This window comes from Populus euphratica, unplaced genomic scaffold (assembly GCF_000495115.2).
Source record: "Populus euphratica unplaced genomic scaffold, PopEup_1.0 scaffold287.1, whole genome shotgun sequence".
Classification (NCBI taxonomy): Eukaryota; Viridiplantae; Streptophyta; class Magnoliopsida; order Malpighiales; family Salicaceae; genus Populus; species Populus euphratica.
This window is the reverse complement of record NW_011500095.1, coordinates 306,492-319,980: the sequence shown is the minus strand read 5'-3', so window position 1 is coordinate 319,980 and position 13,489 is coordinate 306,492.

Here is a 13,489-nt window from a genome sequence, read left to right as displayed (position 1 = left end):
AAATTAAAAATAATTTTTCGTAGTCACAATAGAAAGTAAAATTAGCAAATTAAAATTTTAATTAATTGGCACCTTTTTTCCTTGGAAGGGTTGGAAAAAAAAAAAGAAATTGCAAACTCATGGCATTCATCGCCAATTATATCAGACAATCAGATGTTTTTGTTCTTGATTGCAATGTAAAGCTTGAGAACTGTTTCTACAGCTGGGTTATCTTTTCAATTTAGTTCTTTAATTACAATTTCTTATATGTTTGATTTTTCATTTTAGTCCTCATTTTTTTTAATTTCTAATTTTATTCTTGGCACTTTTATCAAAAATTTCTAATTTTTATTTTTATTTTATCATTCAATTAGATTTTCTAATGTTTTATTTGTTTCAGTTTGACCCTTATTCTTTTAATTTTTTTATTAAAGCTATTTTTCATTTCAATTAAACACTCTAATTGAAAATCTTTATTCTTCTAATTAATGTTTTTCTCACCCTTATTTTTTTAATTTTTTTGTGTAATTAATTTTTTTCTTAATGTCATCTTTTAACATTTAATTTGTTGGGGATTCAGCTTCATACAATCTTATTATTTTACATTATTTTTTTAATATTAGTTTTGTGATTATCTTCAAGCTTTTTATATGGATTTATCATGATCTCATGATCTAGGTCATGATCTTTGCATATCTTTTTTTTAATATAAGTTTTTTTATTTGTTATGTTTCTATTTCATTTTTTAAGGTATTATTTTAACTCATATATAATTTTTTATACAAATAAAGTTTATTTTTTAAAATAAAAAATATTTATTTTTAAATTATATTTATGATGTGTTTGACCTTGTGTAATATTGTTTTTATGATATGAGTTTATTCAGTCAGTTTTATTTGTGTTTATCTTTTAAGTCATGAATTTTTTAAGGTTCAAATTTATTATTTATTTATTTAGATAAATAAAATCAGTAAATACAATTAGATGCATGCCTTCATTTTATATTATTGAATATTTTGATCTTGGTTACATAGATTTTATAATTAATTTATATTTTGAATTTTTTTATATAAAAAGTACATTAAAAATAACCACTAATATAACACTAGATAGTGTCAACTAGCAAGAAATAATGATATACTTGAAATTTGGATATCTGTGATGTAGATATCCACAATTAATTTTCAAATCTAATATCTTAGTATTTATAAATTTCCAAATAGTTTATCTTTACTTGAAATGCACAAATGGCTTAAAGAAATTCTAGGAAATCTAAAAACCTTGGAGGCTTCAACAATTTTTGTTTTTTTTTCCTCTTTGATTGCTTTAACAATAGAATAAATCTTCCTTTCTTTCATCTTTTATATTTTATAATCAGTAAAAAAATACAATTTTAAATTTCTTGACATGATAAGTGAAATTGTTAAATCATCAACCATGATACTATATAGTATTTTAACTAGTTTGACAAATTTTTCTTAAGAAATCACTTTTAAAAACAGGAAACAAATTGCATCATATTTATATGCAAAAAAAAAAATGCATCCATTAATGTGCTAATAAAGACAGTAATCACTATATCTCCTCAACTTTTTCACAATTTTATATAGATTTACGTTCTAAAATTTCATTGATATGATTTTGTACATTGGCCAAATGACAAGATATTGGTCATAAATTTTGGATTCTCTCCAACAATTAGATCATAATCTACTTAGATATTCTCCTTTTATGGCATTATGGCCATTGAGCCCTCCTTTGTCCTTATATACCCCATTATTCCTCTCCGTTCTTACCAAACGATTAGACTCATAATATACCAGTACCAAAAAATGAGTTCAACAAGTTCAGCATCCACCAGCAGCGCTGCATTCACTGAAATGTCAGCTAACATTCCTAGTGAGATTATCTCTGATATTCTTACTAGACTGCCTGTCAAGTCTCTTACAAGATTCAAGAGTGTATCAAAGTCTATGCTTGCATTCCTTGGCAATCCAGAATTTGTTAAGCAGCATCTCGAAAGAGCAAATTTGAAGAACCCAAATCTTGTCCTGAAGCATGACTCCAAGCTTTTCTACGTTGAAGATGAAGAATGGAGCAAAGCTAGAAGGCTGCCATTGCCCTTTTCACTGTGCTTAGAAAAAGTTGAAATTTCTGGTTCATGCAATGGCATACTTTGCATTTCGGACCAACAGTGCAATCAGGATATCTTTCTCTTGAATCCCTCTACTGGGGTTTTCAAACACCTTCCGTTCTCGGGTTTCGATATCGCCGCAGTTGAGAACTCTTTCACCACGATAGGCTTTGGTTATCATCAAGCGGAAGATGATTACAAGGTCATAAGGTGTGTTTATATATATGATAAGCCTTTCATTGACATTGACTCTTACGAATGTGAGGCTAGAGTCTACTCTTTGAAAGCTGGTGAGTGGAAGGATATTGGAGCTATCCCATACCATCTGGGCTATAAAGCTGCTATCTGGTTTGGCAATGATTTTCTTATCTGGAAAGCAACTGTCGGGCTCGGAAGAACGGGGAGGTATCTGATAGTTTCTTATGACATGAGCAAAGAAGAGTTCAAGGAGATTCCTCAGCCTATTGTGAATTATAATGATGAACTTCACATGGAGGTAAGTGTGTTTGATGGATTGGTATCAACCTTCTATCTTTCAAAATATGACGAGGCTCACATTTGGTCCATGAAAGAGTATGGAGTGACGGATTCGTGGGAATTGCGGTTTGTGATTAAGCTGCCTTGGAGAGTTGAGAACTACAACTATATCCTTTTGAAGCCCCTGATTATTTTGAAGAATGGTGAAATCCTGATCGAGGCAGGTGAAAAGGCAAGAATTCTGCATGATCCTAAGAAGGACAGCTACAGAATCATCAATCCTATTCGTGGAGTTCCTCGAAGATTTTTAGTGACTCCTATTGTGGGAAGCCTGGTCTCACCTTTTGATTATCATCAGGGCTGAAAAGGGCATGACCTCGTTGGGATTTGAAAGTTAGTTAATGGTTCAAATAAGGGATTAATTTTAATTAAGTTTCTTAAGCATTTAATTTCGTAATTTGGCTGTCAACGTTTTGAGTTTTTACTTGATTTTGTAGTCTTATAAAATTTCTCAGTTTTGTAGAATAAAGATTTCCTAATTACTTCTCAGAGCTTCCCCTCTTTATTTCTCTCTGTGTGCGCCCATCCCACAATCAATAGTTAGTAATTAGCTGTGTACTGAGAGGCTAGCTACCCTGACCTCCTCTTACAATTGGGTATTTTTTAAGCTCAAGTTCTTGAAAAAGATGATTTGAAACCGTAACCTCCATGCAAACTCACTTTGTGTGTTTTAAATCAATTAAAAACCTGAAAGCTACAGACATCCTTCCTAGTTTTTGTGAATATAAAGTAAATATTTCATGGGCACGATTAGGATTTGAAAGAAAATAGGAGAGTGCTGTGCTTCTTATGAGAACCAGTCAGGAGAAGCTACGGCAGAAGGCAGCAGCAGAAATCAAGAGGAAATAGCAGCAAAGAATAATCAGCAGGAGGAAGTTTGCAGCAGTTGGTCGGTGCTGGAAGTCCTCGCGGGAGGGATCTGGGGAGGTATTATATGTGGTCGCAACAGCCTTGAAGATAGCAACCAAACTTGGCAGAACTAGGTCTCTGGATCGAGGACTTCTGAGTTCTGAGTGTTACAACTATCTTAGATTAGATTAGGATTATTTTATTTTCTAGCAAGTAGAATCCTTGTTATGCTGAGATTTAAGACTATATAAATAGCCAAGGAAGTATTAAACATTCAATCAAGAAATCAAGCGATAAGCAATAAAAAAATAAAATACAACATGGATACACATACAGTACTAGTATACCAAATCCAGCCTTGAATGAAGTTAAAGAAAACTCGCCCCCTTTAAAAGGCAAGCTTCCCTTCTCTTGTTCTCGAAACAAAACATTAAATGAAAAACCTTGATACACGCAAACACGGAATCAAATCGATCGAAACCATTATGAGTCTACCAGAGGATATACTTGCTCTCGTGTCATGCCACTTACCTGTCAAGAGTATGACAGCAAAATTTTCATCCAATTTCACCTCAGCAACTATGTGCTTAACAACAGCTCGACAGAACTATTTATCTCTATTAACGAAGATTAAGAGATTCTCTCTTTTACCATCGGTCCTTGGTGTCAAATCATAAATGACGCAGCACATAGAAAAAGGTAGAAATCTAGAGTTTCTCGTGCCTTAAAAATTATGGAGAACCATAGATATTTTTTTAGGGACTTTGGATCGTTCTTGGCTTTCTTAGCTAAACTTCAAAATTATCTCCCAAAGTTTTATCTCCCACTTTTCAGATTATACAATATTTTAAGTTCCACTTTCTTGGACTTGAACCACCCACTTACCCCACACGTTTCTGCCACTTGACTGTGGGCCTTGCTACTTACACCTTGCTAGCAGTACCTGCTTTCTTTCATTATTTGTACTCATCTTCTTTGGTTGGTATGTCATTGCTTTTACAAGTCACAATCCTGGCTTCTACTACTTTGATATCATTGATGTGTTCTCAAGAACCCCTACATATTTGACAAGGATGGTATGGGGCACTACAAGCAACAACCTTATGTGCTAGTTTGGGAGATCATTTATCATATTAAGTATGCAAACTTGTTAGGAGTTCTTAGTTAGCGGTAACTCCTGAAGAAGCACAGATTGAACCAACATTGTGTTGGTATCCAATGAAGTCTCCTCAAAATCTTGAAATTCCAACTCTGATAATAACTTGGAGTGATAATAAGCCACTTGCAATAACTCCCAAAGTTACACTATTTAAACCAACATCTTATTAGCATACTTGTTAAAAATCTTTCAAAACTTTAAAGCTCAAATTTAATGATAATTATAAATGATAATACCCTGACTCTTTAACAAAAATAAAATCAATAGCCTTTTTATCGTGTTCTTGCACTGGTGATGAAATCTAATTATATTTCATAGACTTGAACATCAAGTTGAGATCTAGAATAAAATTATTAATCTTTTAATTCTAGCAATTTAGTCCATTTGTTTTTATTAAATGACTTGTGAATTATGTTCAATATCTATAAAAAATCCTCTTATTTGAATTAGAGTATTCTCCAATGGTTAAGTAAAAAAAAAAATATTTTTTTTTATAAGAAAACCTTTTATATATATATCTGTGTGTCAAAAGACAGAGAGACCCACACACATATTTTATAACATAGAAGAATTAAACCTGCCTAGTAGATTACATTGGTTCCTTTGATAGCTCCTAGTCCTTTTTTTTATGGAAATGCAAAAGATTTATATATCAATCAAATATTTCAATTTAGTCTTGATAAAATAATTTTTACTTCTTAGGATAAAGTACCTCTAACTTCTTAAGCTAAAATATCTTAGAATTATCAGAGTTAAATATCTATGACTTATTATAGTAAGATATTTTTAATTATAAATTTAACAATTTACTAAATCCATATAAGTTTAGGTTCAATATTTGGCTAAGTTCAAAAATAATAAGTCTAACAATATTCTAGAATTATATACATTTTATCTTAGTTCTTAACTGAGATTATAAATAATAATTCTTATAATTTTTAAATTTTTTTAATTTACAATTGATCTTAGTTCTTGGCTGACAAAATGCTTTATTGAATATAGATACGACAAGCTTAAACTCTGTTTATTTATTAAGAAGGGAGGACCCTGTAAAAAATATAAAAAATGTTAATCCATCACAAATGTTGTTGCATTTGATATTCATATAGAATAATTTTTCATGATGACAAGGCCTTCCTAGTTATTGCTGCTCGTTTTTGCAAGACTTTCTGTTTCCTAGGACAATGCCTCAGCTTAGCTTCTATTAATTATAATAACCATGGCATTTAATTTTCTCGTCAAGATTTTCAACCCTATGCAGCAATTTAGTCTCGCTAGACTAAGCTCTTTTACTCGTCGAATTTAGTCGTGTTTGCCTATAGTTAGTTTGTCCCACAAACCAAAGAGGTTTCCACACTCTTTAAATGTTGAAAGCAAATACACAAATGCATATAAACAACAGAATCCACAAACTCAAACACATCAGATTGTAGGAAAACTCTCAACCTTTTTATTAGCTCTCAGCAAAAGGAATACACAATGTCCATGATGTGTGCTATGCATATTCTGATTGCACGCTACAAATTAATATATACAACCTACATATTAAAATATATATTGGAAGTTACAAAGGAAACTGTCCCTCAGTTCCAGCATAATTCAAGACACGTACCTCTTTTTTGGCCATTTCTCCCCACACAAGAAAACGTCAAAAACTACCACCAACTAGACATACACTGCTGTTGAATTTGTCAATGCCCATACACGTTGCCACTGCTGATACATAGTCATTCATGCCAATAGTGTTTTTGTTAAATCTTGAATTGTCCATCGTCCATACTTGTCGTCAGCCCCAGATGAATTTAATCTCGTTACAGCATTAGTATCATTGATATGTCGATGATGAAGGGATATGGAATTAAGGATTCATGGGTTAAGTTATTCTTGCATGAAAAACGTTATTCAGTATCCCATATTACAAATCTGCCGCATTTGGCATCCTCGAAGTATAATGATGACAAAGTTTTCAAAGCGCCGTCTAGAATAAACGTTATTTTGTATGCCGTATTTGGCATGGACGTGTGAAATAAATCGCCTATACTCATGTTCCAAGCCTGGTGAACCAAAGTATCAGCCGCAGCGACAATGTGAGTGGAAAATCAAGTGTTCTTTTTCGGTAATGGTGAGCCGGTTTTCGCCTCTATTTTGTCTCCAAGTGAACATTTTCTTTCCTATTATATTGATCCTGATGTTCACGCCCTTGTAACATCTTCACTCCTTTTTGGTTTCTTCAATCAAAGCCGTGATGAATTTCCCTGAGGAAATAACCGCTCACTTACTATGCTGGCTACTTGTGAAGATTCTCCTACGTTTCAGGCTGTGTATCCAAACCATAATGTTCGATGATCGAGAGTGAATGTTTCGCCAAATTTCACCTTAGAAACTCTGTCAATAACAACACTGAACTCACCTCATTCTTCAGGATGGAAAGGTCTATTATGCTGCCCTTAGTTCTCGTTGCCAAACCATAGAACTCAAAGCCCTACAGAGTGTAGTACCAGAATATTGGGCTCTTGCAATGGTTTGCTTGGCGTTCGTCAACAGCCAGAGACAAATACAGCCTACACAAACGATCTGGGAAACATTACATCTCACCCAAGATTGCATTGTGGAATCCATTAACCAAGAAATTTGGCATCCCTCTTGTTGGGAATTCTGACTGGTGATGTACTGATATTTGCTCATAGGAGGCCAAGCACACTGACACAATATTTAACGTGGTTCGGCAAAACCGCCTACATCCACGGGAGAAGCCATTACATTATGTAGGGAGAGTACAAGATTTACAACAATAGAGAAGGAGGAATCATAGGAGGAGGAATCATCCCCTCTTTGAGCAACTCTCAACCTCACTCTATTTCTCTCCTTTTGTGCTGCAATGGCAGCCCACTCTCTCCTACATTTCTCACCTCTTTGGCTCTACTTCCTCTCTCTCATTTTGCTCTCTCATATATGCCTCTATTTATAGGCATTCATGGAAGCTCTTCTTGGTTTGTTGTCAACATTGATGGCTACCAACTCTAGCTCATTCAACAATGGTGGCCACCAACTCTATCTCATTCAACAATGGTGGCTACCAATAGTCAATGGTAAATGGTTGGTGCCTTACATGAAATGGCAACCAACCTAACAATCACCCCCTTTGCCATTCATGTGGGGCAACTGTCCTCTTGCTTCTTCAACACAAGCTTGCATCTTGCAGCTCTTCCAAGCTTTCCAATCTGAGAGCATCTTTGGCCAAGTTTATAGGTACTCGCCAAACCTTTCAATCATCAGAGTAACCAAAGCACACCTTTTCTCACACAAAAGGATCACTATAACCAGATGGTCTGTCACATCACATCTGAATAGTGTTAACGCTTATCTCTAGAACAACATTCCCCTTCGAGCGTATCAACCATGCTTGGTCCGGAATGATTCATCAAGCCTCACATCAAGGCTTATAACACCCCCTCAAACGGATATTTCAAGTGAGACAGTTATTATCTGAGTATCTCAATATGATCATAAGCTCACCACTCTTCCAAGAGTCTACTCATCCAGGAGTTGCGTCTGCCCTCTGTTCCACCCTAGGAACCACGCCTTACTTCTCCATGAGTCTCCCACTCTTAGTCTCAAGAGTCCAGGTAGCTTTTCACCTTTAACCATGGGGGCAGCCCATAAAAGGTTGATCCATATCTGTCTTCATACTTTGAGTATTACAATGCCAAGCTCACCACCTTGACAAGAGTCAACTTGTTCCCAGAACTGCGCATGCCCTCTGCTCCTTCATAGTAGCCGCGTCTTAATGCTCCACAAGTCATCCACTTATTGTCCAAGGCAAATGCCTTTTAGCTCATTGATCTTTAGCATGGGGGCAATATCCATGAAAGTCAATCCTGCATTTGTCTCCATACTCATCATAGCCTTTTTATTGGTTATCCATCTGTCCACTCATACCTAGCCATCACATTGGCTCTGGGGCGTTCTGAACTGGGCTCCTTCCACAGCCCTTACACCTTCTCCTGAGGTGTCTCCGCTCGTCGTCATGCGGCGGTCTAAACTTGGACTTATATAACGGTCCTCACACCTTCTCCTGAGGTGTCTCTGCCTGTCTTCATGAGACGGTTTGAAATTGGACTCATATCATGGCCCACACACCTTCTGTCTGAGGTGTCTTTGTTCGTCATAAAGCAGTCACATCCTCCTTCATCGGGGATGTCTCCAGTGACTAAGATTCTCTATCACCATGTGGACTTGGGAGAGTTCATTGCCACTGATCACATAGAAAGAGAAAGTTGCGGTATACTCCTCGCAATCCTCCACCTCGATTTCTATGTTTGGAGCTTCTATGTCTTTCATCATTACACTTGACAGCTCCACCTACACCAACTCTCTTTGGTGTCTTCGCCTTTCATCATAGGCGGTCGCCTTTTATCACAGGCGTTTGCACCCCCTCAATTAGGTGCATCTGCAACAGCTCATCTTTCCATCCTTGCATGCATTGGAAAGGTCCTTGCTTGTTGCCTTTATCAAGAGCACACGAGACTTCTTGTTGTACAACTTTTTCATAGTCTCTGCTCTGAGCTTCATCTGGGAACTCTTCTTTTCCTTGCACCTGTTGTCTCATTATAGTACCTCGTTGGATCCTCCGGGTACTCCTACACAATCTTCATGTGCTCTCGTGCAATTTTGGTTCTCCAGATTTCTCCTTATTCCTTGCTTATGTTTGACAGCAGCTTATCCTGTCACAACATCTATCCAAGTCAAAATAGGGTGCCAATCTTTATCCCTTTGCTGTATTTCTCTTCCATTATCAGGGTCTTCATCAATTCTCCCCTCGAGAAATTACAGTCACCGAATCTAACTTCCTTGGAGAAATCACCACTCCATCAAATCCTTGATCATACGGAACCCAACTGTTCCTTTGTGCCGTCATCCTGCTAGTCTTCAACAGTTTCATAACAAACTGTCACATATACGAAAATAGTACCGTATGGATAATCCTTCCACTAAGCAAGTTCCCAGGAAAGATTGGAGGGGTCACAATGGTCCCGCTTAAAACCCAATCTCCTAGCCAGAACTTCTTAGGCCATATCTATCCATCGTACTGTCTTTTCGTATATACAACCATTTGCTAGCTTTGTCGCGACTTTCCTTTACAAGTGATCTGGGGTATCCTTGTTTTTTACCTGATTTCTCAACATCTGGCGAGACTACCAGTGCTCAGATTCGTCAACATTGGTCTTCATCAAATTTCACTCTCCACCTCAAATTGTCCACATGATCGGGTGTTTAGAGTGTCCCAATTTTGCCTTCCCTCAAGGCAATTAAAATTCCCATATAATAGTTCAACACATGTAATTGGGCAAACATGTGTGATTTCTTCTTCTTCAGCTCCATCGACCACCATGATGACCATCAGATACCTCCTAATCGGGCAATCTCTCTTTAATAATTCATCACTGCCTTTTATGATCTCAATCTCAATGATCGGACCGTACCATTGCATCCGGAACGATCAAATTAGCTGGAAACAAGTCTGAAATCATCCAAATCGCACTTCAGACGGCTAAGATTTGATCAAAACAATTCTGGCCTGATAAACGGCCCAGATTCAATCTCAGAACCGGTTGCACGTAGACTCTGCCACACAGGATCAAAATCCAGGGAGCTGACGTGGCTGTAATGACGTGTCATCCACGTAGGACATATAGGTCAACCAAATCTGACGTGGCAGTTTGACTGGTCAGAGTGCTGATGTGTCAGGTGACGTGTCTGATGACTGTGCAGAACTGCTGACGTGGCAGTTTGACTGGTCAGAGTGCTGATATGTCAGGTGACGTGTCTGATGACTGTGCAGAACTGCTGACGTGGCTGATGACGTGGACAGTCACCCCGCCGGCGCGTGCGGCGGTTTCCGACGTCCGATTTCGACGCGGTTTTCACCAGTGGCTTCGTCTCTTCCTCCTCTACACAGTGGTATGGTCAAAACACAATTTTGACAACTTTCATTTTTGAGCAAAATCAAACACCACTTTAAACCGAACGCTCTGATACCAATTGTTGGGAATTCCGACCGGTGATGTACTGATATTTGCTCATAGGAGGCCAAGCACACTGACACAATATTTAACGTGGTTCGGCAAAACCGCCTACATCCACGGGAGAAGCCATTACATTATATAGGGAGAGTACAAGATTTACAACAATAGAGAAGGAGGAATCATCCCCTCTTTGAGCAACTCTCAACCTCACTCTATTTCTCTCCTTTTGTGCTGCAATGGCAGCCCACTCTCTCCTACATTTCTCACCTCTTTGGCTCTACTTCCTCTCTCTCATTTTGCTCTCTCATATATGCCTCTATTTATAGGCATTCATGGAAGCTCTTCTTGGTTTGTTGTCAACATTGATGGCTACCAACTCTAGCTCATTCAACAATGGTGGCCACCAACTCTATCTCATTCAACAATGGTGGCTACCAATAGTCAATGGTAAATGGTTGGTGCCTTACATGAAATGGCAACCAACCTAACACCTCTCACACCTATTGACTCTGTTAAAGTTGAATATGAATGCATTTGGACTTGATTCGGCCAACGATGAGTCCCTTGGGTTGCATTTCTTGACTATATCAAGGCAGAAAAAACAAGATATTGAAGACAGAGATATGTTTCCGTGTTTTGAAATAACTGAAACTCACTAAAAAACTTTTCTAAAATAAATTTATTTTATATTTTTATCTTCGTCGATCAACCAAATACATTTCTATTATTTCCGTATCTATTCTTGGACACTAACTAAACAGAACCTAAAATTTAAAGAATTTTACAGCTCAATCCTGGAAGGGTACATTCTGATAAAGTCATGGTTTATAGCTTGAAAGCTAATTCCTCGAGAGCAATTGTTTCACTTCCACCTAATTGTCTTCACTATATGTTTGAGAAAAATGGTTTCTCATACAAGAAAACATTCGAGCTAGTTCGCTGGAACTTTTCATTGTTTGTTAACTAGAAGGCATGAATCGAGTATCTTTGAATTTGATGTTCGAAGAGAAGAGTTTGGGCGTCCTGGACAGTGCCTTCGCTTAAATTCTACTCGTGTCATTGGAAACATTGACACATGGGTGATGAAGGAAAGCTGGAGAAGACAACCACAGATTTTCTTGGCGTTCTTGTAAACCTGGACAGAAGGCTCACCTAAGGAGACTTGTGCACTGTAGGAACCATTTGTAATTATCAATTATGTGTTATTGTGATATGTTCAGAGATTAGAAGCAGTCATTTCTTTTTTAAATTAATGTTAGTATCCAAACTATTTATATGTATCTAGATTAATTATACGAGTTTTTATATGTATCTCGATTATGTAAAATAAACAATTATGTAAGCCTTTTAATATATATCTGAAGAGACTCATGAATTACTTTTTAAGGTTGAAGCAATCATTTTAAAGAATTATGGAGATGGTGCGATTGAGTATAAGGTTGCTGATGGACTTATCGACATTGTTGTGGCAAATAAGCTCATCAGCATTGAAAATTTTCATTAGCATGATCACATTCTTTGGGATGGAATTTGATCATTGCTATAGTCAGGGGCGGAGACAGGATGACAAGTCGGGCTCAGGCCCCTGCAGAAGAAAAAACCCTTTAATCAGATGCATCTCTGATAATCATGGTCTGATTGCTCTCTTTCATAGACATATAATATATTGTTATAATGTTAATGTCTTTATGTCATTAAACATGAAAATAAGTAATCTTTTTTATTATGAATAAATTCGCTCATGAAAATAAGTAATCTGATTAAAAGAATTTGTAAATTAATTACTAAAAATTAAAAAAATTTATATTTTATGTTTTAGATCTTATTTATTGTGATAGGTTTTTTACCGGGTTATAATTTCAGAATATGAAAGTTTAATGAATAAAAGTTAAAATACCCACGTTAAGCTTTCTAGAAAGGTATTATGGATAAAAATTAAAATTTATTTGGATTTTTAATCAGACTTTTAAAATTGAACTGAAATCTTATTTACAATAAAATTCTTTGTTATTATACTATATATTTAAATAAACATATCTTGAAATTCAGATATTAAAATCATACAATTTAAAATTTTAAAATTTTCTACACATTTAAAACTGTAACTTTTATATAGAATGTCAAGTAAAATAAATTTTTTTAAGGTAAAAAGCTAAATGCAAGCTGAAAGATGAAGTAATCTTCTAATCTGATAAAAAAAAAAATTAATAGTGAGAGTTTTATCTTGAGAAGAAATCTAAGGAGATTAGAAGGATTATTTTATACAACCTTTAACCTTTTTATTTGTAGCTTTGATTTTATCATGAAAGCTATTATCAAGATAAAAAAATAAAGAAAAATATTGTAAACTTGATTTTATATGAAAAATAATTATAATTTTAATGTATTATTTTTTAATTAAAAATTTTATCTTTATTTTTAACAAATGATTTTTTTCTAATTTTCATTGAAAATAGAAATTAAAAAAATAATATGTTTTCAATAACTAAACACACTATGTCAATTATATCCCTGTAAATATAAAAATACACATATCTCTATAAATATAGAAATACAAGTTTAATTCTTAATAAACATATTTATTAGAAAGAGCAGTAAGGAGAATAATCTCATCCTTTAAAAGGATATAAGAATACCTAGGTTAGCATGAGAAAAAAAAAAAAAAAAAAACACACCTGAAACTATACACGTGCCAACTTATAATTTGTCATCTAATCAAAACTGAAAACTCTGCGTTTTAACATCTCAACTATAGTGAAAGACAGAAATACCACGGATCTATTCCCACAAAGACACTCACATCCC